Genomic DNA, 25,746 nt, shown 5'->3' with positions numbered 1-25,746 from the left:
GTTTTTAGTGACTGTGGAATCTCTTGTGTGTCTATCCTCCTTCTCCATAACGTACTTAGGGCCCGTGAGAGGGGTTTCTGGCAGTTCTTAATGAACACAGAGTTCCACGAGTCTGGGCCTGGTGCTGAGTGCATGGACATGACGTCGATGGCTTTCTCAAAGTCTAGTGGAGTCAGGGTTATGTCATAAATTTGGCATACATTGGCAGGGTTTTGAGGCTCATTCATGAAAAAAAAAATTGGATTGTCTATCTTTAAACTGATTAGTGGCTCGCTGAACACAGTGTCATACTGAGATTTCAGTATCTCACTAATTTCTTTGTTGTCATCTGTGCAGGATCGTGATTCTTCTGAGTCTCTTCAACTTCCACCTGGGACCTGGAGGTTACCTGGAGGTTATTCCGGGGATCAACACCCCCGCGGCCCGGTCCATGACCAGGCCTCCCGATGGATCAGGGCCTGATCAACTAGGCCCCTTGTGTCCCATCTCTGGAACATCTTGTCTCTGTCCACCTTGTCGATTCCTCTCAGTATTTTATATGTCGTTATCATATCCCCCCCCTATCTCTCCTGTCTTCCAGTGTCGTCAGGTCGATTTCCTTTAACCTCTCCTTGTAGGACATACCCCTTAACTCCGGGACTAATCTTGTTACAAGCCTTCGCACTTTTTCTAATTTCCCTACGTGCTTGACTAAGTGTGGGTTCCAAACTGGTTCTGCATACTCCAGTATGGGCCTAACGTACACAGTGTCCTGAACGATTCCTTATTAAGATGTCGGAATGCTGTTCTTAGGTTTGCTAGGCGCCCGTATACTGCAGCAGTTATTTGGTTGATGTGCGTCTCAGATGTGCTCGGTGTTATACTCACCCCAAGATCCTTTTCCTTGAGTGAGGTTTGTAGTCTCTGGCCCCCTAGACTGTATTCCTCCTGCGGTCTTCTTTGCCCTTCCCAATCTTCATGACTTTGCATTTGGTGGGGGCTGAACTCCAGGAGCCAGTTGCTGGACCAGGCCTGCAGCCTGTCCAGATCCCTCTGTAGTTCTGCCTGGTCTTCCTCCGATTGAATTCTTCCCGTCATCTTCACATCATCTGCAAACATGGACACTTCGGAGTCTATTCCTTCCGTCATGTTCACAAATACCAGAAACAGCACGGGTCCTAGGACTGACCCCTGTGACAGTGTGTGTGGCACAGTGTGTGCTGGTGTGTGAGTGGCACGTAAAACTTGGTGTGTGTTAGCTGTGAGGCCTACGTTGGTTAGTGGGCATGCTGGTGGTAAGGGGAAAGGGGAGGGGCGCGAGATGGTGTGGGATAGTGAGAGGTTTGGGAAGTGTTGGTGAGTAATGGTGGGTGTGGGTGCTGGGAGGGGAGTGTTAGGTTAGGGTTGGGGTGTTGATGAGGGGAGGGGAGGGGTGCGGAAGTAACCACAGGGCTTGAGGATTGACGGTGTCGGCTGGTGCCTTTGAAGTTCTGTCGGCATCGTAGGCCTATATAGATTGGCTAGAACCTTTGAAATGGGCGTCGTAGGCTTACATGGAATGGCTGGGACCTTTTGAAACGGTAACGTTGGCTTACATAGATTGCCTGGTACGTTTGAAATGGGCGACTTAGGCCTATATAGATTGGCTGGTGTATTTGAGTATCTAACGCTTTTATTAAGCTTCTAAAATAATCAGTCAAGCTCAGTGTCATAAGTGAATTTTGTCATTAATATGGTATACAATTCAGTTTGCAGTGTAGAAGCCTTGTTGTTAATTGTTATGCCTAACTCGACATGGTTGCTAGAGGGGACAAGAACAGATGCAAGCCTGCCTTAACTACTGGGTACGCCTGGAAGCACTTGACTTATCTTTCTCGCCTGCGCTTCAGTGAGTACATCATAATCTACACCTGGAAGATTCTGGAGGGACTGGTCCCTAATCTACACACAGAAATCACTCCCTACGAAAGCAAAAGACTTGCCAGGCAATGCAACATGCCCCCAGTGAAAAGTAGGGGCGTCACTGGTACACTAAGAGAAAACACAATAAGTGTGCGGGGCCCAAGACTGTTCAACAGCCTCCCACCAGCCATGAGGGGAATTACCAATAGACCCCTGGTTATCTTCAAGAGGGAGCTGGACAGATACCTAAAGTCGGTGCCGGATCAGCCGGGCTGTGGTTCGTACGTTGGACTACTTGCGGCCAGCACGTTAACAGCATTAACCCAAAAATGTGCCACTCCTCGGTCCTCCAGAAGCAGTGTTACAACATCGAGTGCCTTGCATACCATCGAAAAGGGACCAGGAGGCACAGACCCCACAAGACAAACAATAGTAGCTACGACAACCCAACTCCAGGTAATTTTTTAGTGGCAGGAAACGAAAAAAGGAAATGGAAGGAAATAAAAATAGTCCACCTTGGAGCCTTGTTGGACTGGAGGCGCAGCCAGTGGCCACCCATGGCCCTCCAGAATTACAACTACTGATGCCAATAACAAAATCCTCCAACAAACACAGAATACAACCTCGTTCATATTTGCTAATATACAGGGCCTTAAGCCATCCACCAACAACAAAATACCTTTTATCAGTGGACTTCTAGTGGAGTCTAATGCAATGTTTGCAGCCTTCACAGAGACTCACACAAAAGATCACTTTGACAGTGAAATATGGATTAGTGGTTACAACCTTTTTAGATGCGACAGAAAAAACAGGCAACAAGGAGGGGTTGGCCTGTATGTCAAAGAGTCCCTTATCTGCACGGAGTTGCTGAACACCACAAATGAGGTAGTTGAAGTTCTATCACTAAAGATCGAGAACCAAAACCTAGTCATTGTGGTTGTATACAAGCCACCAGATGCAACCTCACAACAGTTCAAGGAACAGCTACTGAAAATCGATTACTGTTTGGAAAACCTTCCAGCTCCATCCCCAAACATCTTACTGCTTGGTGATTTCAACCTAAGGCATACAAAATGGAAGAATGTAGCAAATAATGTTATAGCTGAAACAATCCCCGGAGGTAGCGCAGATGAAAGGTCACACACACAAGAGCTACTAAGTCTCTGCGAAAAACACACCTTAAGCCAGCAGATAGTGGAGCCAACAAGACTAGAAAACACACTTGACCTTATCTTCACAAATAATGAGGACCTGATAAGAGACATAAGAATATCAAAAACAACTAATTCAGATCACAATCTAATCGAAGTCCAGATGTACATGCATAGGGGTCCTGAACAGCAGAATGCATGTACCTGTGAAGGTGTCTTCACAAAATACAATTTCAACAACAAGAACATCAACTGGGACCAGGTAAACCATGTCCTAAACGAAACATGTTGGGAAGATGTCTTAAATGACATGGATCCAAACCAGTGCCTTGAAAGGATCAACTTCCTGGTAGCCAAAGCATGTTCTAGGCATATTCCCCTAAGAAAGAAGAAGAGCAGGGGTAAACTGGAGAGAAAAAGACGCTCCCTCTACAGAAGACGACGAAGAGTCACTGAGCTCCTCAGGAGTGCTAGAATATCTGATACACGAAAGGAGGCACTGACCAGGGAAGTGGAAACTATCGAACTTAAGCTAAATGACTCTTACAGGAACCAGGAGAGGCAGGAGGAGCTTAAAGCTATTAGTGAAATTGAAAGAAATTCAAAATATTTCTTTTCATATGCCAAAAACAAGGCAAATACCACATCTAGTATCGGGCCCTTACTCAGACAGGATGGGACTTACACAGATGACAACAAGGAAATGAGTGAAATATTGAAATCCCAGTACGACTCTGTGTTTAGTGAACCACTAATCGGTCTGAGGATTGACGACCCAAATGATTTCTTCATGAATGAGCCTCAAAACTCCATAAATGTATGCCAGATTTCCGACATTACCCTAACTTCGATAGATTTCGAAAAAGCCATTGACAACATGCCTATGCACTCAGCCACGGGCCCAGACTCGTGGAACTCTGTTTTCATTAAGAACTGCAAGAAACCCCTCTCGTGCAGTAAAGGATCTCTGTACACTCTCTAGATCTGCGATTTCACCTGCTTTGAATGGAGATGTTAATGTACAGCAGTATTCCAGCCTAGAGAGAACAAGTGATTTGAAAAGGATCATCATGGGCTTGGCATCTCTCGTTTTGAAAGTTCTCATTATCCATCCTATCATTTTCTTTGCACGTGCGATCGTGGCACTGTTGTGATCCTTGAAAGTGAGATCCTCAGACATTACTACTCCCAGGTCCCTTACATTATTTTTCCGCTCTATTGTATGGCTGGAGTCAGTAGTATACTCTGTTCTAGTTATTATCTCCTCCAGTTTTCCATAATGGAGTAGTTGGAATTTGTCCTCATTGAACATCATATTGTTTACGGCTGCCCACTGGAAAACTTTGTTTGTCTTCTTGGAGGTTAACCGCGTCCTCAGCAGATGACAGCCTCATGCAGATCCTAGTATCATCCGCAAAGGATGATACGGTGCTGTGGTGTATATCTCTGTTTATGTCTGTTATGAGGATGAGGAATAAGATGGGGACGAGTACTGTGCCTTGTGGAACAGAGCTCTTCACTATGGCAGCCTCCGATTTAACTCTGTTGACCACTACTCTTTGTGTTCGATTTGTTAGGAAGTTGAAGATCCATCTCCCCACTTTCGTGTTTTTATCTACAACTTGTTGCTTACACACGCACGCACACACACACACACACACACACACACACACACACACACACACACACACACACACACACACACACACACACACACACACACACACACACACACTAACCTGAAGTCTGCCTTCGGGGGGGTCACCGCCCCCGCAGTCCGGTCCATGACACATTTCCTCAGTGTATTTTGCAGGCTGCCGCATTGCGGCCTGTAGTCTGCTGAGGTGAACCATGGTTAGTCACACTGTTGTCTTTAGGAGTGTATTATCAATGTTATTAATGCCAGTGTACGGTATCCATACGCTGAGTACTTAGTATGGGGATGCTGTTGACAGATGTATGACATTTAATAAGGATGTTCAGTTTGATTAGTCATATTTACCTTGAGGTAATTAGTGTATAACTGTTGTTGACACTGTCTGGTATGTGTCTTCAGTAGAAGGTCGACTGTCTGGCATGTCGTAGATATGAGCCGTGCTGACGACGTCGGGTCTTCCATTATCCTAACACGGAAGGTTGTGTTTAACTCTACTATTCTTTCAGATAAAGTAGGAAGCTTCAGTTCTTCCCTCGTGTTTATTATTCTAGTGCATATTGTAGCTCTAAGACTTATTCTCATGACCTTGTTTATCACTGATGCCAGTGTTTCTTCCTGCTAGTGTTCTAAGGGGTTTAAATAGTTCTTTCAGTGCGCCTTCTAAGTATTGACGATGTTCACAGAACTGTCTCTCTGTGATTAACTAGGAAAGGTGGCAGATTTTCAATGCCTGCATTTGGAAATTAGATTTTGCCTTGTTCGTGAACATGTCGAGGCCACAATCGTTGCTTCCAGCTGTGAAGGCGTCGAGGAGTAGAGTAGCCTGCCAGCCTGCAAGTGGCTCCCTCAAGAGCTCTACACAAAGACCATGGTGTCAGACAATCTTGGGAAAGTGGGAAAACCTTCCCAAAATTGTCTGACTCAAAAGGTGCATTCCAAATAATGTTCATATAATATCGAAATCTTTTGTTTTTCCTATATAATACATTTACCTGTATTTTTTTTTTTTTTTTTTGTGGTCGACTTTTACAAATTTAATAGTAATAGAAAATATTGATGGATTTTAAAACTTGAATAAAAGCTTTTTATTATATTCATAACTAATTTCTTAACATTTCCCCCTGAAATACCCTAAAATTCCTCCCATGGGAGGAATTCCCCGTGGTTGAGAACCTCCGCCCAAAGTAAACCTGTGCCTCTCCCCCCAACGGGGAGCCTAAGACGGGTCGCCATCTTTAAATGGCCCGTGCCGGGGGCCACCCCCCTGTAAATCCCCTATCATCGTCTCAGCGGGTGTTTAATATAATGAGTGTCATCTACACTATCTGCTCTCAAACAAATTTTGAGATTCCTGCTGATACCAGTTTGTTTGTGTTGGCCAGGTGAAGTTGAATGTTGTGAGGGAAGCCTTGTATGTTCCAGTCACCTGCATGTTGGTCTACCTGGTGACGATGGTTGGCCCTCCCACACTTGTCATATGCTCTGTATCGACACCGTCTCTTCTGGATTCTACCTAGTGTGTGTTCCGGGGGATCAGCGCCCCCACCGCCCAGTCCTAGGCCAGATGTATGGCCTGATCACTCAGACTGTTGATGCTAGCCGCACATATGCACCACAGGAACTTATTTAATGTACCTTTCAGGTTCTCGCTTGAAGATAGCCAGAAGTTTATTGGCAATTCTCCTTATGTATGAAGAGCTTAAAAGAAGTCTTGGTCCCTTTTACACTTAATGAGTTAGCTCTTAGTGTATTAATGGCATACCTGCTTTTCATGGTTATTTTGCACTGTCTGGCAAGCCTCCTCTTTCATAGGGAGTTATTTGTGTGTGGGTGTGTAGATTTGGGACTGGTCCTTTGAGAATTATTGAAAGTGAAGATTATGATGCATGTTTCTCGCCTACGTACTAAGGAGTATAGTTTGAGGGCCTTCGTTTATGGTGGCAGTGAAGGTTCTACATTCTCCAGATCTGCAGTGGCCCATGCTGTTATTAAAAAGTGCTGTAAGCGTGCAACAGTATCCAATATGTAGCTAAATGGTTCAGAGAACCGACAGGTTGGTAAATTAGACACGTGTGCAACACTGCTATCTTTATTGTGGAAACGTTTCTCTGCACAGTGGCTTCATTGGTGCTATGCAGAAAAGAAAGGTGAAGATCAGGAGCAGTTTGAGGTAATCAGTCCCTCCGTCTGGAGTCGATGTAATCAGTCATGATTAATGGACTGATTACATCGACCCCAGGCTGAGGGACTGATGACCTCAAGCTCCTTTTGATCTTCACCATTTTTCTTTGTATTGGACTGATGAAGCCCCTGTGTAGCAAAACTTTTCCACTATAAAGATACCCAAGTGTTGCACATGTCTAATTTATCAGTATCCAATCTGGCTCTATACTTGCTCTTTTAATTCCCTGAACTCGCGGTTTGCTTTGAGAAAGTGATAGTCGGGTGTTCTGCAGTGTTGGTATTTCTGTCGGTTCATTGACGTTCTCGTGCTGAGTTCGAAGTAGTGATTCAGTGCTGCTGCTGCTGGGTTTAGCCCCAGCATTTTTTCTCTTTGTAGCTATTTCCTCTCCCCCATCAATTCTTCAACTATCCCCGCTTTCCCCTCACCCCTAGTGGGCTCTTATCTGTGAGTTGTTCTAGTTGTCCACCCTCGCTGCTGCTCCTTAGTTAAAGCGCAGCTAGTTAGTTATACTTGTGTTGATAGTTCATGGCAGTAACATGATCTTATTGTGCATTCATATTAATGAAGGAGTGTACCTCATACTATGTGTCTCATACCATGTGTATATATTTGAAGTGCATGTGCAGGTTTTCAGGGATGTTGATGACATTTCTAAGAAAGGGCAGTGGCTTGACATCATTTATGGTGTATGTGCTTAGAAGGGCAGAGTGGTCGCTGACCAGGTCATGCACAGCAGATGGACAAACAGTAGTGTCAGTAAGTCTGTGTTCTACGACACAGTCCAGTCTACCTCCCTAAAGGTGATGTTTGGGGCGAGATTGTAGATAATATTTCTTCAAGGCATTGAACAATACACCCTAAGGAAGGGACGAGGGCTTCCTTGATACCGGTGAAGGACTATTGATCCAAATAATTGGAGCCACTCTTTCTTGACGTAACCACCTCTGAATGAAAGAAGACTCCAGGTTATACCAATTTAACCCCCATTCCACCTTTCCCATTACTCAACTTTTTGAAGCTATTACTGTCATATGTTCGTAGACATATAATGATTCTAAATTATTTTATACTGATGTGTAGTTAGAAATATGTTATCCATAGTCTTCCATAGTTTTCTTTTCCCTCCTGCTTCCTATGTATAGTTTTCCTTGCCCTCACTTTGAGTTGCAGATGTGTTGCAGCAGAGGAAGCTGATGAACCTTTACTGGAATACTTGATATCCTCATTACTGAAGTCTCCCAGCTCGGACTAACACATTTCAACACTTGTATGAGTCCCTTCCTGCCTGATAGAATATGAGAGAGAAATATTAGCTAGTTCTTGTTCCAAGTGTAACTATCATATAGACTAGTGTAGTGATACATTACTGATGTATCCAATTTTAGTTCAAAAAATAAATAACATTCCCCTCTATCCCCCTTTATCTCCTTCACCACTACTAAGCAACGACTCCAACTACCTCCGTCCGCCCAATACGACCACCTACCCCTCCACACCCCCACAGTCACCCCCATTCCTGGCGGGGCCAGGAGCTAGGACTCGACCCCTGCAACCACAAATAGGTGAGTACTCCCCTTCTCCTCACCTCTTCCTACTCTAAACCTTCCTTCATCACTCTCCAAGCCTGGTTGATCAGGTCCTGATCCACCGGGAGGCCTGGTCGTGGACCGGGCCGCGGGGGCGTTGATCCCTGGAATGCCCTCCCGGTAGACTCCAGGTAGAAATCCTCTCCGCCTTCTCTATATTTATTAAAGTATCATCACACAGGACACGGAAGAGTAATAAATGAGTTAGGAACGAAGGTCTCTTCTAGGGCTCCCAGTCCAAAGATCTGGGGTTACTTCTTCTCTTTGTATCAAACCTTATTACCGCCCATTCCCCAGACGCTCTATCACTCTAGAGAGTTTAGCGCGTCTCCATCATTGTATAATTATAATAAAGAACAATATTGACAATATACCTGGGGGTATACCTGAGTATACTGCGGCAAAGAAAGCATTTTTTAAATATTAGGTACACGGATACCTCTTACTCAACACTGTTTACTTCCAGCAGGTACTGTAGTGTCTTACACACAGTACTACAGTATTGTCTTACACAGGATATTTAATTCCAGCAAGTACAGTAGTCTGTAGAACATTTTTTCCTGGATGCGACCCACAACAGTCAGCTAACACACAGGTACCTATTTTTTTTTCCTGTTAGGTGGGCGGGGTCAGCAGGGCCGCAAGGAAACTAGCTCTTGGGCTTCTACACAATAGAGGACGAATCCTTGTGAGTGAGACTCTTTTCTGGGAGCTTGCCGCGGGGGCGTTGACACCTGAAACTGCCTTCAGGTAAACTTCAGATACTAGTGAACCACACGGTATCCTCTTTCAGATTCACTGCCTTTGCAGGCGGGACTTCAGTTAACATTGTTATCAGCAACCAAGTCGTCTGGTTTGGGACCGAGCCGCGGGGGCAGTGACCCCTGGAACTTACTACAGGTAACTTAGAGTTGTCTGTGTTTCCCTGTTGAGGCAGTGTGTGCCAGTCAGTTTGCGCGTGGTAGTAGAAAATACTCTTGGCAGTCTTGGATATGTTTAAGTCTTTGGTATGTTTGAATCGTGTATTTGAGTTTGCGTGTGGTTATAATCTGTACCCCCTGTGAAACGCAGGGCTTACCTGAAGGTTACTTAAAGACGAATTTGTGGGTCATCGCCCCCGCGGCCCAGTCTCAAAGCAGACCTGGTTACTGATCGGATCGATCAGGCTGGTGATGACCTCTGTTTATGTATAAATACCAGCACACAAATAATCACCTTAGAGAGGAAACCTGGGAAATTCCTCCTGATGAGTCAGGCTGTGGTTACTTGTGTTGGACTGCATGCTGCTGGAACAAATTGACTGATAAAGCTGGCAACCGTGAATCGTGGACTAGTAGGCAGTGACCCACTGGTTTCGAGGGCAGTGACCCACTGGTTTCGAGGGCAGTGACTCTCGAAACTACCAGGAAGATGGTGGAGAACCTGCCTTGTATGGGTCACTAGGCCTGGAGTTACCCGAGTTTACCTGGAGAGGATTTCGGGGGTCAACGCCCCCGCGGCCTGGTCTGAGACCAGGCCTCATGGTGTGGCCTGCTGTAGTGTTCCTCCTTTCTTATTTAATATGTTTCACCACTTAGTATTTATCTCATTTGAGCGTTTATCATATCTTTGACCTTCGTGCATAATGTGTAGGTGGTGGTGTAGTGTGTCACCCCTCAGTTCTGCTATCTTCGTGTTCCCACTGAAGATATCTTCCTATATGTGGCAAGTTTGTAGTAATGTTCCCACAGAATCTACTAACTAATGTTATCACTGAAGATACTTCCTTGTATCTACGAACTTTATTTCCATGTCATTCGCCGTGGTAATTAGTCATTACTTTCTCAGCTTTATATCACTTGCTTCCTTACCCAATTTTCCTCCTCTCTTGCGGGCGTACGCACGGTCGAGATGTCCTGTAGTAGTCGCGCTGCGTGCGTGAGTGGGTGCGTGCATGCGTACGTGTCTGGGTACGTGTGTGTACCATGCTGGTATGTGAAGAATGCTGCACGCCAATCCAAACACTCTGCGGACTCTCACATCCACCGTTCGCTAGCCCCCTCCCCCCATTCTTCTATCCTCCCCCACCAGGCCATACCCCCGCTCTTCCCCTCCTCAGTCGTCTCCTTTCCCCGCCCCTCCACTCTCTACCCGTCTCCTCCCTTTCCCCTCTCTTCCCTTCCTTTCCTCCTGTCTGTTCTACTCAGTCACCCATCTACCCCCCCTCATCCCTACCATCTACCTCCTCTTCCACAAACGCCACATAATTCCCTATTAAATGCAGACACCGAGAATGCATTTCGAGCTAATTTTGCAAATTTGAAAAAAAAAAAAACAGGAATTTTGACATACTTCACATTAAAGGCACTTTTTATAACGGAGTTAATAATTAGGCCGGTCCTAGTGTCTTACGATGCTTCATATCTCTTAGCTACTGACGTTACTAGTGCTCTCCGGCATTAACAATTCTTGCGATGAGATACTCAATATGCGGAATTTAATTAGGAAAGAATTTCTATCAAATAACATTGGTAACTTTAGCGGTTTATTTGCAGTGGAACGTTGCCAGATCTCCCAGTCTCCCATCTCATTAGGCCCTAAACACAGTTATTATCTCGTAAACATTGCCTCTTGCATCCAGTTTCTCATTACAAGCAGTTTTATTATTAGTTTATAGTCGAAGAGATTTTGTAGTTGGAGAAATGAAAAACGGCATTAAATGCCCTTTTTTTTTCTCTTCCCCCAGAAAGAAAGTAGAATCATTGTGAAAAGTGGCAAGGAACTCTTAGTGTTGTAAAGCTCCAGCCACATTGGCAATCATCTCCCAGGGAGGCTGCCATCTCCCTCGCTCCTCAGCCGTTTCACTTCTCATTACTTACACTCTCTGCCTTTACTACTAATAATTCCGTGAACTTTATCTCAATCTATCTGGGTATCGTAGGTGAATGTAAATGAAGAAATGGCGGTGTAAGAAGCGCGCAATGTCTAATAAAGCCTGGGCAAGCGGGCAACACTCCACTGGTATGTGCTGCCATCAAGTTACCAATCTGAGGTATTTATCCAGTTCCATAGGGAAATCAACGCTATGACTCACTTCTCGCCCTTCACTACCAGTGTGATATTGACTTTCTAATGCTTTCCGATTGAAAATTTGCAATAACAAAGCTGATATTTATTGGTGGAATGGAAAAGTCATGTGAAGAAAATAAGGAGTGTGGTGTGGGCGAGACTGGGGGGGGGATAATGGGGGGATGGGGAGAGAGAGAGGGGAGGTGCAAGATTTGCCAGACAGACTTGACTAATTCCTTGACCTAAAATCTTTGCTCTGTAAATTTGGTCTCTTTCTAATGCTTGTTTTCTCCCTTTTCCTCGTGTTTGGTGGATGCTGTTGATGCAGTTTTGGACCTCCTCATGGCGGCAAGTGTCTGCAAGTGTCAGACTGGTCATTACTTTCTGGCAATCACATACCACAAGGAATTAAGTGATAAACGAGTAACTGTAGTTTGTATGATGGTCAACTGCTGGTGGAGGTGGTGGTGGTGGTGGGTCTAACAAGGCTTTTACTATTAACATGTAGGTCATTGACTATTATTAGCTATCTACCATAGGCTACGTTCTCCAGGTGCTTGATCAGCTAGCCTGTGATGGCTGTAGGTCCGTACCCCCCCTCTTTCCCCACGCTCGAGGGAGGTGCCTAGAGGCCAGTGAGGGGCTCTTCATCCAAGGAATTGGACCTGTTTTCCTCGTGTCTCCCATTAACCAAGATTTGTATGACTCGTACGCGTTTAGCACTTCCCTGAAGACAAAAATTATGAAAAAATTTACTCCCATTCAGCATTAAACGCTTATGGATCATACAGAAAAGGATTTTCGTGGTCGCTCCTACAACAGCCTGATTGATCAGTTTACAAGGAAACTTTGCCTCAGGCCAGACTTCTTGTAGGGCAGATAAACCCTCAGTACCGGTCACAGGTACATCACAGGATAGATATAGCTTAAATTTGCCTTCTTTCTGTTTATTACGAGGCTATTTCTTTTTTGTTTCGTTTTCCTAACATAATTTTATAGCGTAGTTCATGTTGAATATAGGCTCTTGATTCAAGAAATTGAGAGTAAACAATTCTTCCTTGGATCAAACTTAATTAGGTCCCATTACCAAAGTGTTGTATGGACCCTACTGATTTAGCGTGAATAATAATAATTAATAATAATAATAATAATGTCTGTTGCCCCTATAATAAATTAAATTACTAGGGAAGCCTACAAGAACTTGCTATGTACTTTCTGTAGTGAGGAACCCCTCAAGGAAGGTTCCTTGATGTTGGTGAGGGGCTCTTGATTTAGGGAATTGGATCTGTGCTCCAGTTCCCCGAATTAAGCCTGAATGCCTTCCACATCCCCCCCCCAGGCGCTGTATAATCCTCCGGGTTTAGCGCTTCCCCCTTGATTATAATAATATAGTGAGGAAGAAAATGATATATGGTAATTTATGCATGGAAGATACTTGAGGGTCTGGTCCCAAGTCTGCACATTCTTAATGTACTGGAGTGAGGGACATACAAGGCAGTGTAAAGACCCAGTGAGAAACTAAGAGCATAACGGTCACAATAAGGGATCACTGTATCAACATCCGTGGCCCAAGACTTGTGACCTGCCACCTGGAGGTTACCTGGAGGTTATTCCGGGGATCAACGCCCCCGCGGCCCGGTCCATGACCTGGCCTCCCGATGGATCAGGGCCTGATCAACTAGGCTGTTACTGCTGGCCGCACGCAGTCCAACGTACGAGCCACAGCCCGGCTGATCCGGCACTGACTTTAGGTATCTGTCCAGCTCTCTCTTGAAGGCAGCCAGGGGTTTATTGGCAATTCCCCTAATGCTTGATGGGAGGCTGTTAAATAGTTTTGGGCCCCGGACACTTATGGTGTTTTCCCTTAGTGTACCAATGGCGCCCCTACTTTTTATTGGGGGCATTTTGCATCGCCTGCCCAGTCTTTTACTTTCGTAGGGAGTGATTTCTTTGTGCAGATTTGGGACCATTCCTTCCAAGATTTTCCAAGTGTAGATTATGATATATCTCTCCCTCCTGCGTTCCAACGAGTACAAGTCAAGTGCTTCCAAGCGTTCCCAGTAGTTAAGGTGTTTGACATAACTTACACGTGCAGTAAAGGATCTCTGTACACTCTCTAGATCTGCGATTTCACCTGCTTTGAATGGAGATGTTAATGTACAGCAGTATTCCAGCCACCAGCAGATGTTAGAAATATTGCTGAAACAAGTGTAGAAGCTTTCAAGAAACTGTTTAAGTACTACCAGCATGTGGTAGATCAACCTGGCTGTAATGGTTGTAGGCCAGCAGGTCGTTAACAACAACCTGGTTGAACAAGTGATCAACAGGGAAGCCTGGCCCTAGGCCGGGCTATGAAGGTAGAAAACCTCAAAACGAAGCCCAGTTACATTTTTAATTCGTAACAATCCTGAATGACCAACACGAATCTAGTCCTTTACATACCTGTGACTAGTTTCGAGATTTCTGGTCACGAAACGCAGCCCTACTTCATTTTGGCTGCCAGTTCAGCCAGGCCCAAATAGTTATCACAGTCTGGTTGATCTAATGCTTGTCGGAGGCAGTGATCGAGTTTCCTCTTGAAAACTAATATACTTGTGTCAGCAATGTTTCTGATAGCTGCTGATAGTTCTTGAATCACAGATGCTCACAGTTTGTGTCCACGGCTTCCCTGCTTTTTACTGAGTCTGTTCTACACTTAACATATCTCCCATACCACTTCGTTATGATTTCAGAGCAGTTCCTCAATGCCTTCATTGTATGTATGTATCAGGTACCTCTCTCTTCTTAACTCCAGAAAAAATGCATTCTTGTACTTCGAGACATTCCCAGTAGCTTAATTTACTCTGTGACCAGTAACTGTTTCTAAGTGTCTTCTCCATCTCTCTCCTGCCTTCAACAAAGTCGCCAACACTGAACAATATTTTAAACGAGAAAGCATTAGTGATTTGAATTGTATCACCATTAGCGTTTTCTCTTGTTTTGGAATGTCTCATTATCCACCCTGTAATTTTTGTTGGCCTTCGCGTCATAGAGTTTTCTGAATGATAGGACATCTGACATTATTATAATACTCTTAAATGTTTCATTCATTCTGTGAAATGGCCCTCCTGTGTTTGAATCCAGCGTTTCTTTGGAGTTCTTCATTGTTTCCATGTCTGAGGAGTTGGAATTTGTCACCATTGAACCATATTACCCACTGGAGCACTGTTGATATTTCCTTGTAGATTTTACATGTCTTATAACGAAGCCATTTTTATGGTACCAAAATCATATATCTACAAAGGATGATACAAAGTTGTGTAATGTCCTTTTTTTTTTTTTGTAAGAGGATGAGAAACGTAGGTGCCAGGACTTTTTTTATTTATTTATTTATTTTTTTTGCAAAGGCTGGATTTTGCTCTGTTTAATACTGCGTTCTATTTATTACTGTTGAATATCAGTTTTTATACTTTTCCTGTTATGCCTGTTGACCATATTTTATGGGCTATCACTCCATGATCGCATTTGCCAGATGCTGTCGTGAAGTTCATATATTCCAAATCTGTGATTTGGTTATCTTCTAAAGACTAGGGGATTTTGTAGTAATGGTTTAGAAGATGTAACAAGCATGATCTTCCCATTCTAAGTCCATGTTGACTTGGGTTGTTTGTCATGCTTTTTTTTTATAATATTTGCAACTGTCATATAACCACGCTTTCAAAAATTTGTGTGACGTGCGCTATTAGTAATGTCTTGGCAAAGTGTTACTGCCCTTGTTTGGAGGAGAGAAGTGGTGGTGTCTATACATTGTAAGTCCTCCGAGATTTCCACATTGATTTAAGATTTATCCCTTAATAATACTGATTCTTGTGCTAGTTTTACAGTATTTTGCATTTCATAAAAAAATAAGTACTGTGAATAAGGTCTGGTGTTTCATGTGTGTGAGGATGTGTTCTGTTTGACTCGACTCAAGAAATCGTAATGACACGATTGCAAATAAACCATACCCCCGGCCGGGATTGAACCCGCGGTCATAGTCTCAAAACTCCATACCCCCGGCCGGGGGTATGGTGTTCTGTTTCCTTCTTAAATTCTAGGGAATTTGTGCTTATGTCTCTGTTATATAATTTGCAGGCTGGATATAGGTTAGGAAAAACTGTCTGGGTCCTCAGCTGCCCTGTAAGTTAGTGGCTTGCTGGATATTGCCTTTGAAACTTTAGTGCATTTAAATACATAACATAAGAATTTCATTTTAGTCATTAGTGTATGAATGAATCTCCTGTGAGTAGTGGGCCAATTCTAGTTTTTTTTACTTGATATTTGCGTATGTGTAGAAATATTTAGGATTTTTTTTTCAGTTTTGTGCTTCGTCCGTCTGGTATCTGGTGTGTATGTAATCTCGCGGTGTCGCTTGTGTTTCCCGTGTTGTGACATATATACTCATTTTTGGAGCAGTCAGAAGCTTCGTTTTTTTCTGTATACTCTCTTACGTTACCCTTCAGTATCTGGCATCTTCGTCGAGTTTCTCAGCGGGACACATTCTACACAAACCTTGTTCATTTAACTTTGCCATACACTGGTGGTGGGTGTAGGAAGTGCTTCCCAGGGATGATGTTCCACAGGTCTCTGTCTTTGTCTGAGCATTGAAGTTAAATATACTGAACATAACCTTCACGTTGGCTGTTTCTCATGTTCCCTACGTCTGTATTTATGATTATAATTTTTTGGTCAGGCAGGCTGTTTGTGCTAGCGGGTTACAGGCCCATGCGAACCAGCTGGCCTGCCATGTTAAGTATATTTAGGTACAGGTACACATACAGTTACACGAACTATCATACATAGTAACGTGTGTGTAAATTACCCACCAGGATTCCCCCCCTTCCTCCCCCCCTTCCTCCCCCCCTTCCTCCCCCCTTCCTCCCCCCCTTCCTCCCCCCCTTCCTCCCCCCCCCCCCTTCCTCCCCCCCCCCAAAAAAAAATGTCAGCGAGTGACTTTTTTTTTTTAATTTCAAGTCATGATTATCAAAGTAATTAATGCACTCATAATTTGTTTCTCTCTCTTGCAGTATCTGCACTCACCGACAGTGTCTGTACCCGCACTCGTCAACCCCAGGAGGCAGCCAGTACTCAGGTAGAGTACATACGTTGATTACTGTTGACAGGATTTGTGTCGAAAAGGATTTTCTTGAAGACTTGTTCGGGCTGGCAAATAGTGCCTTTGCCGAACTGCGTGTTGCCGGCTGGGAGCTGGACCGATACTGCACAGATACCGAAAGTCAGTACCGGATCAGCAGGGCTGTAGTTCGTCAGTGGGTCTGGTCTTGGACCATGCCGCAGGGAGAGAGACCTCATGGAGTAGACTGAAGGTAGATAGAGTATGCCGAGAAATGTCTTAATTTTGACTATTTTGGGTTTTTTGATTTATTGTTGATGAAGCTCAATTCTGAACGAAATGTTGAGAGGATAAAGAGAGCGAAACGTTACGGGAGAAAAAAAAGAGCGAAACGTGAAAATGTCTTGTACTGGGTGTCTCTTACCAAGGATATATTTTTGGTTTATTATTGCGAGGTTCCTTGAAGGGGTGACCTTATGACCTTGGTACACTAAGGGAAAACACTATAAGTGTCCGGGGCCCAAGACTGTTCAACAGCCTCCCATCAAGCATTAGGGGAATTGCCAATAAGCCCCTGGCTGCCTTCAAGAGAGAGCTGGACAGATACCTAAAGTCAGTGCCGGATCAGCCGGGCTGTGGCTCGTACGTTGGACTGCGTGCGGCCAGCAGTAACAGCCTAGTTGATCAGGCCCTGATCCATCGGGAGGCCTGGTCATGGACCGGGCCGCGGGGGCGTTGATCCCCGGAATAACCTCCAGGTGACCTTCCATTCCCTAGGAGCTGTGTGATCCATGCGAGTTTAGCCCTCTTCCAGGATTATAATAGTAATAATAATTATTATTATTATTATTATTACATTCACGACAAAGTACACGTTTTGTTGTAGTGAAGGCTTACCTGGAGGTGGGCCAGTGGGTCTCGAACAGCAACAGTGTTCTTCGGCAGGCACACAGTGGCGAGGCCTGGCCGAAATCCAGGCTGCTGCAGTCAGGAAACCCCTCGAACCAGTCACAGGTAAATCTTACTCGCGCGTGCGTATATACGAACGCGCTCACAAACGCACGCAATCTCTCTCTCTCTCTCTCTCTCTCTCTCTCTCTCTCTCTCTCTCTCTCTCTCTCTCTCTCTCTCTCTCTCACACACACACACACACACACACACACACACACACACACACACACACACACAGGAGAGTCCATTTTAAATTACAGGGTCTCTCGTTACTGTCACTACACACTGAAATTGTCGCAGTCACGCCCATTGTTACTAACAGTGTGACGACTACAGTGTATACAGTGAGACGGCTACAGCGTGTGCAGTGAGACGGCTACATTGGAATGTGCTCAGTACAGGGATGACAGGTACCAGTTATGAGATGGATATTCATTTGTCAGATATATATATATATATATATATATATATATATATATATATATATATATATATATATATATATATCTTAGGAGAAGGTGTGGAGTTAATAAAAGTATTAGTCAGAGGGCTGAAGAGGGGTTGTTGAGGTGGTTTGGTCATTTAGAGAGAATGGATCAATGTAGAATGACATGGAGAGCATTTAAATCTGTAGGGGAAGGAAGGCGGAGTAGGGGTCGTCCTCGAAAAGGTTGGAAGGAAGGGGTAAGGGAGGTTTTGTGGGCGAGGGGCTTGGACTTCCAGCAAGCGTGCGTGAGCGTGTTCGATAGGAGTGAATGGAGACGAATGGTATTTGGGACCTGACGATCTGTTGGAGTGTGAGCAGGGTAATATTTAGTGAAAGGATTCAGGGAAACCGGTTATTTTTATATAGCCGGACTTGAGTCCTGGAAATGGGAAGTACAATGCCTGCACTCTGAAGGAGGGGTTCGGGATATTAGCAGTTTGGAGGGATATGTTGTGTATCTTCATACGTATATACTTCTAAACTGTTGTATTCTGAGCACCTCTGCAAAAACAGTGATAATGTGTGAGTGTGGTGAAAGTGTTGAATGATGATGAAAGTATTTTCTTTTTGGGGATTTTCTTTCTTTTTTGGGTCACCCTGCCTCGGTGGGAGACGACCGACTTGTTAAAATAAATAAATAAATATATATATATATATATATATATATATATATATATATATATATATATATATATATATATATATATATATATATATATAATGTGTGTGTGTGTGTGCTTAATTCGTAAACAGGCGAAATTATTTACATTGTCTCTACGTTCACAGCAAGACTCGAACCTGCTAACTCTGTATCGGAGTCCACAGTACTTTACCACGAGACTAGACCTGCTATAAATATGGGCTGTTAGCCGAAGCTAAGCGAAGTTTCCCCATACCCTCGGGCACCAAGCTCGTTTTGAAAGTTATTTCATCGAATTCTGCCACTTGCAGTGGAGAACGAAAGAGATTTGAAATGTTTTAAACTCATAAGGGCCAAATAGCGACTGGAAAATTGAAGTTAATCATGTTAGATGGGAAGAGAAGGATAGGTTCTTGTAGTCCAGAATCCTTCAGGATGATCAAGGCATCCACCTTCCCGAAGGGATAGAAGGGCTGGGACAGGTAAAAGGCTAGGAATGTTAATGGGTAGAGGTGGTGATGTTTAAAGGTCGCAAGAGAGCAGTGTGGTCAAGGTCAGGACAGTGATAGCCTGGATCAGAAGAACTTTCCAAACAAGATGTGGACCAGTGATGTTGCTGCTCTTCTCTTTACTGCTGTGTTGGTGGTGGTGGCCTCGCAGTGGTCCTCAGGGCACGGCAAATATATCAGATAGAATGTATGCACAGTTCATTCACAGGCATGTTAGTAGACAGCCATCGAAGTAGTAGTTTGGTAGACAGCAACCATCCAGCAAGGTATATTCGGATAGTAGGTTGGTAGAGAGCAAAAACCCAGGGAGGTATACTCGGGTAGTAGGTTGGTAGACAGCAATCACCCAGGGACGTATACTCGGGTAGTAGCTTGGTAGACAGCAACCACCCAGGGAGGTATACTCGGGTAGTAGGTTGGTAGACAGCAACCACCCAGGGAGGTATACTCGGGTAGTAGGTTGGTAGACAGCAACCATCCAGGGAGGTATACTCGGGTAGTAGGTTGGTAGACAGCAACCACCCAGGGAGGTATACTCGGGTAGTAGGTTGGTAGACAGCAACCATCCAGGAAGGCATATTCGGATAGGTTGGTAGACAGCAACCACCCAGGGAGGTATACTCGGGTAGTAGATTGTTGACAGCAACCATCAAAGGAGGTATAGTCGGGTAGTAGGTTGGTAGACATCAACTATCCAGGAAGGTATACTCGGGTAGTAGGTTGGTAGACAGCAACCAGAAAGGGAGGTATACTCGGGTAGTAGGTTGGTAGACAGCAACCATCCAGGAAAGTATACTCAGGTAGTAGGTTGGTAGACATCAACCATCCAGGAAGGTATACTCGGGTAGTAGGCTGGTAGACAGCAAACATGCGGTGAGGTACTACCGTCCGGGCAGTAGACAGCAATTGTGCAGTGAGGTACTACCGTCCAGGCAGTAGGCTGGTAGACAGCAATCATGCAGTGAGGTACTACCGTCCAGGCAGTAGGCTGGTAGACAGCAGTCATGCAGGGAGGTACTACCGTCCAGACAGTAGGCTTTTAGACAGTCATGCAGTTAGGTACTACTGTCCAGGCAGTAGGCTGGTCGACAGCAGTCATGCAGGGAGGTACTACCGTCAAGACAGTAGGCTTTTAGACAGCAGTCATGCAGGGAGGTACTACCGTCCAGGCAGTAGGCTGGTAGACAGCAGTCATGCAGAGAGGTGCTACCGTCCAGGCAGTAGGCTTTTACACAGCAGTCATGCAGTTAGGTACTACCGTCCAGGCAGTAGGCTTTTAGACAGCAGTCATGCAGGGAGGTACTACCGTCCAGGCAGTAGGCTTTTAGACAGCAGTCATGCAGGGAGGTACTACCGTCCAGACAGTAGGCTTTTAGACAGTCATGCAGTTAGGTACTACTGTCCAGGCAGTAGGCTGGTCGACAGCAGTCATGCAGGGAGGTACTACCGTCAAGACAGTAGGCTTTTAGACAGCAGTCATGCAGGGAGGTACTACCGTCCAGACAGTAGGCTTTTAGACAGTCATGCAGTTAGGTACTACCGTCCAGGCAGTAGGCTGGTTGACAGCAGTCATGCAGGGAGGTACTACCATCCAGACAGCACGCTGGTAGACAGCAATCATGCAGTGAGGTACTACCATCCAGGCAGTAGACAGCAATTGTGCAGTGAGGTACTACCGTCCAGCCAGTAGGCTGGTAGCAGTCATGCAGGAAGGTACTACCGTCCAGGCAGTAGGCTGGTAGACAGTAATGCAGGGAGGTACTACCGTCCAGGCAGTAGGCTGGTAGACAGCAGTCATGTAGGGAGGTACTACCGTCCGGGCAGTAGGCTGGTAGACAGCAGTCATGCAGTTAGGTACTAACGTCCAGGCAGTAGGCTGGTAGACAGCAGTCATGCAGTGAGGTACTACCGTCCAGGCAGTGGGCTTTTAGACAGCAGTCATGCAGGGAGGTACTACCGTCCAGACAGTAGGCTTTTAGACAGTCATGCAGTTAGGTACTACCGTCCAGACAGTAGGCTGGTAGACAGCAACCATGCAGCGATGTACTACCGTCCAGGCAGTAGGCTTTTAGACAGTCATGCAGTTAGGTACTACCGTCCAGGCAATAGGCTGGTAGACAGCAGTCATGCAGGGAGGTACTACCGTCCAGACAGTAGGCTTTTAGACAGTCATGCAGTTAGGTACTACCGTCCAGGCAGTAGGCTGGTAGACAGCAGTCGTGCAGGGAGGTACTGCCGTCCAGGCAGTAGGCTGGTAGACAACAGTCTTGTAGGGAGGTACTACCGTCCAGGCAGTAGGCTGGTAGACAGCAGTAATGCAGGGAGGTATTACCGTCCAGGCAGTAGGCTGGTAGACAGCAACCATGCAGCGAGGTACTACCGTCCAGGCAGTAGGCTTTTAGACAGCAGTCATGCAGTTAGGTACTACCGTCCAGGCAGTAGGCTGGTAGACAGCAGTCGTGCAGGGAGGTACTGCCGTCCAGGCAGTAGGCTGGTAGACAACAGTCTTGTAGGGAGGTACTACCGTCCAGGCAGTAGGCTGGTAGACAGCAACCATGCAGCGAGGTACTACCGTCCAGGCAGTAGGCTTTTAGACAGCAGTCATGCAGTTAGGTACTACCGTCCAGGCAGTAGGCTGGTAGACAGCAGTCGTGCAGGGAGGTACTGCCGTCCAGGCAGTAGGCTGGTAGACAACAGTCTTGTAGGGAGGTACTACCGTCCAGGCAGTAGGCTGGTAGACAACAGTCATGTAGGGAGGTAATACCGTCCGGGCAGTAGACAGTAATTGTGCAGTGAGGTACTACCGTCCAGGCACTAGGCTGGTAGACAGCAGTCATGCAGAGAGGTACTACCGTCCAGGCAGTAGGCTTTTAGACAGCAGTCATGCAGTTAGGTACTACCATCCAGGCAGTCGGCTTTTAGCCAGCAGTCATGCAGGGAGGTACTACCGTCCAGGCAGTAGGCTGGTAGACAGCAGTCATGTAGGTAAGTACTACCGTCCAGGCAGTAGGCTGGTAGACAGCAGTAATGCAGGGAGGTACTACCGTCCAGGCAGTAGGCTGGTAGACAACAGTCATGTAGGGAGGTACTACCGTACAGGCAGTATTCTGGTAGACAGCAGTCATGCAGGAAGGTACTACCGTCCAGTCAGTAAACAGTAGTTGTGCAGTGAGGTACTACCGTTCAGGCAGTAGGCTGGTAGACAGCAGTCATGCAGGGAGGAACTACCGTCCAGGCAGTAGGCTGGTAGACAGCAATCATGCAGTGAGGTACTACCGTCGAGGCAGTATACTGGTAGACAGCAGTCATGCAGGGAGGCACTACCGTCCAGGCAGTATACTGGTAGACAGCAGTCATGCAGTGAGGTACTACCGTCCAGTCAGTAGGCAGTAATTGTGCAGTGAGGTACTACCGTCCAGCCAGTAGGCTGGTAGATAGCAGTATGTAGGGAGGTACTACCGTCGAGGCAGTATGCTGGTAGACAGCAGTCATGCAGGGAGGTACTACCGTCCAGGCAGTATGCTGGTAGACAGTAGTCGTGCAGGGAGGCACTACCGTCCAGGCAGTAGGCTGGTAGACAGCAGTCATGTAGGGAGGTACTACCGTCCAGGCAGTAGGCTGGTAGACAACAGTCATGCAGGGAGGTACTACCGTCCAGGCAGTAGGCTGGTAGACAACAGTCATGCAGGGAGGCACTACCGTCCAGGCAGTAGGCTGGTAGACAGCAGTCGTGCAGGGAGGTACTACCGTCCAGGCAGTAGGCTGGTAGACAACAGTCATGCAGGGAGGCACTACCGTCCAGGCAGTAGGCTGGTAGACAGCAGTCGTGCAGGGAGGTACTACCGTCCAGGCAGTAGGCTGGTAGACAACAGTCATGTAGGGAGGTACTACCGTCCAGGCAGTAGGCTGGTAGACAACAGTCATGAGAGAGGTGCTACCGTCCAGGCACTAGGCTGGCAGACAGCAGTCATGCAGTGAGGTACTACCGTCCAATCAGCAGATAGTAATTGTGCAGTGAGGTACTACCGTCCAGGCATTAGGCTGGTAGACAGCAGTCATGTAGGGAGGTACTACCGTCCAGGCAGTAGGCAGGTAGGCAGCAGTCATGCAGGGAGGTACTACCGTCCAGGCAGTAAGCTGGTAGACAACAGTCATGCAAGGAGGTACTACCGTCCAGGCAGTACGCTGGTAGACAAGAGTCATGCAGGGAGGTACTACCGTCCAGGCAGTATGCTGGTAGACAACAGTCATGCTGGGAGGTACTACCGTCCAGGCTGTAGGCTGGTAGACAGCAAACATGCGGTGAGGTACTACCGTCCGGGCAGTAGACAGCAATTGTGCAGTGAGGTACTACCGTCCAGGCAGTACGCTGGTAGACAACAGTCATGCAGGGAGGTACTACCGTCCAGGCAGTATGCTGGTAGACAACAGTCATGCAGGGAGGTACTACCGTCCAGGCAGTATGCTGGTAGACAACAGTCATGCAGGGAGGTACTACCGTCCAGGCAGTATTCTGGTAGACAACAGTCATGCTGGGAGGTACTACCGTCCAGGCAGTATGCTGGTAGACAGCAGTCATGCTGGGAGGTACTACCGTCCAGGCAGTAGGCTGGTAGACAACAGTCATGTAGGGAGGTACTACCGTCCAGGCAGTTTGCTGGTAGACAACAGTCATGCAGGGAGGTACTACCGTCCAGGCAGTATGCTGGTAGACAACAGTCATGCAGGGAGGTACTACCGTCCAGGCAGTAGGCTGGTAGACAACAGTCATGTAGGGAGGTACTACCGTCCAGGCAGTTTGCTGGTAGACAACAGTCATGCAGGGAGGTACTACCGTCCAGGCAGTATGCTGGTAGACAACAGTCATGCAGGGAGGTACTACCGTCCAGGCAGTATGCTGGTAGACAACAGTCATGCTGGGAGGTACTACCGTCCAGGCAGTATGCTGGTAGACAACAGTCATGCAGGGAGGTACTACCGTCCAGGCAGTAGGCTGGTAGACAACAGTCATGTAGGGAGGTACTACCGTCCCGGCAGTATGCTGGTAGACAACAGTCATGCAGGGAGGTACTACCGTCCAGGCAGTATGCTGGTAGACAACAGTCATGCTGGGAGGTACTACCGTCCAGGCAGTATGCTGGTAGACAACAGTCATGCAGGGAGGTACTACCGTCCAGGCAGTATGGTGGTAGACAACAGTCATGCTGGGAGGTACTACCGTCCAGGCAGTAGGCTGGTAGACAACAGTCATGCTGGGAGGTACTACCGTCCAGACAGTATGCTGGTAGACAACAGTCATGCTGGGAGGTACTACCGTCCAGGCAGTATGCTGGTAGACAACAGTCATGCTGGGAGGTACTACCGTCCAGGCAGTATGCTGGTAGACAACAGTCATGCTGGGAGGTACTACCGTCCATGCAGTATGCTGGTAGACAACAGTCATGCAGGGAGGAACTACCGTCCAGGCAGTATGCTGGTAGACAACAGTCATGCTGGGAGGTACTACCGTCCAGGCAGTATGCTGGTAGACAACAGTCATGCAGGGAGGTACTACCGTCCAGGCAGTATGCTGGTAGACAACAGTCATGCAGGGAGGTACTACCGTCCAGGCAGTATGCTGGTAGACAACAGTCATGCTGGGAGGTACTACCGTCCAGGCAGTAGGCTGGTAGACAACAGTCATGCAGGGAGGTACTAAATTTCACTCTGGCAAGAACATTTATTTTTTATTTTTGTCTGACGACGACGGATGATGGTCAATGTTGCAGTGTCATACTTAAATTCGGTATGCACTACTTTCCTGTGTGATGCTTAATAGTTCTTAAAAGCATACAGGATATAGTAACATATCCTAAATACGTATATCCTGAAATATGTGACTGTTACACCGCAGTTTACCTGAAGACTAACTCGGGGGGTCACCGCCCCCCACGTCCTAGTCTCAAACCAGGCCTGGTTCATGGCTTAATCAACTGATATTGATTTTGGTAGTGATAGTGCTAGTAGTGGTGCTAGGAAGGACGATTTTAATTCCGTGGATGATAGTGGTGGGAACAGATAGTGATTACAATGACTGCATGGTTGAATTGTGGTTGCGGTGGCTGGTAGCTGAGATAGTGGTAATGACTCAGTGGATTGGTATTAGCAGTTCATCATAAACTGTCTTCAGGCTGTATTAAACATTAAATTTCAGCGATGAACATCTTAACTGAGATTAAGAAAACTCCAGACCTTGATAAAATAGGCTTGAAAAATAGTATCTTGACTGAGATCACTTAAATTCAGACCCTGATGAAATAGGTTAAGAAAATAGTGCTTGTAACATTAATACAAGCTTGAGGTTGAGCTCACTGGCACTAGAAACTCGCTGGAGCTCACTGGCACTAGAAACTCGCTGGAGCTCACTGGTACTAGAAACTCGCTGGAGCTCACTGGCACTAGAAACTCGCTGGAGCTCACTGGCACTAGAAACTCGCTGGAGCTCAATGGCACTAGAAACTCGCTGGAACTCACTGGTACTAGAAACTCGCTGGAGCTCACTGGCACTAGAAACTCGCTG

At 46.2% G+C, this 25,746-nt stretch overlaps 1 long non-coding RNA gene across 1 annotated transcript in view; it reads left to right on the top strand.

The window, feature by feature from the left end:
- LOC138853327 (uncharacterized) overlaps positions 1 to 25,746 on the top strand; it is a 970,094-nt gene that overhangs the window by 918,445 nt on the left and 25,903 nt on the right. Inside the window, exon 8 of the long non-coding RNA XR_011392537.1 lies at positions 16,554 to 16,618. This is a non-coding gene — a long non-coding RNA (uncharacterized lncRNA). The remainder of the gene's footprint in view (positions 1 to 16,553; positions 16,619 to 25,746) is intronic.

This window comes from Cherax quadricarinatus, chromosome 28, assembly GCF_038502225.1.
Source record: "Cherax quadricarinatus isolate ZL_2023a chromosome 28, ASM3850222v1, whole genome shotgun sequence".
NCBI classification, from domain to species: Eukaryota; Metazoa; Arthropoda; class Malacostraca; order Decapoda; family Parastacidae; genus Cherax; species Cherax quadricarinatus.
Note: the sequence above shows the minus strand (reverse complement) of the source record. Positions and strands in the feature narration are given on the sequence as shown.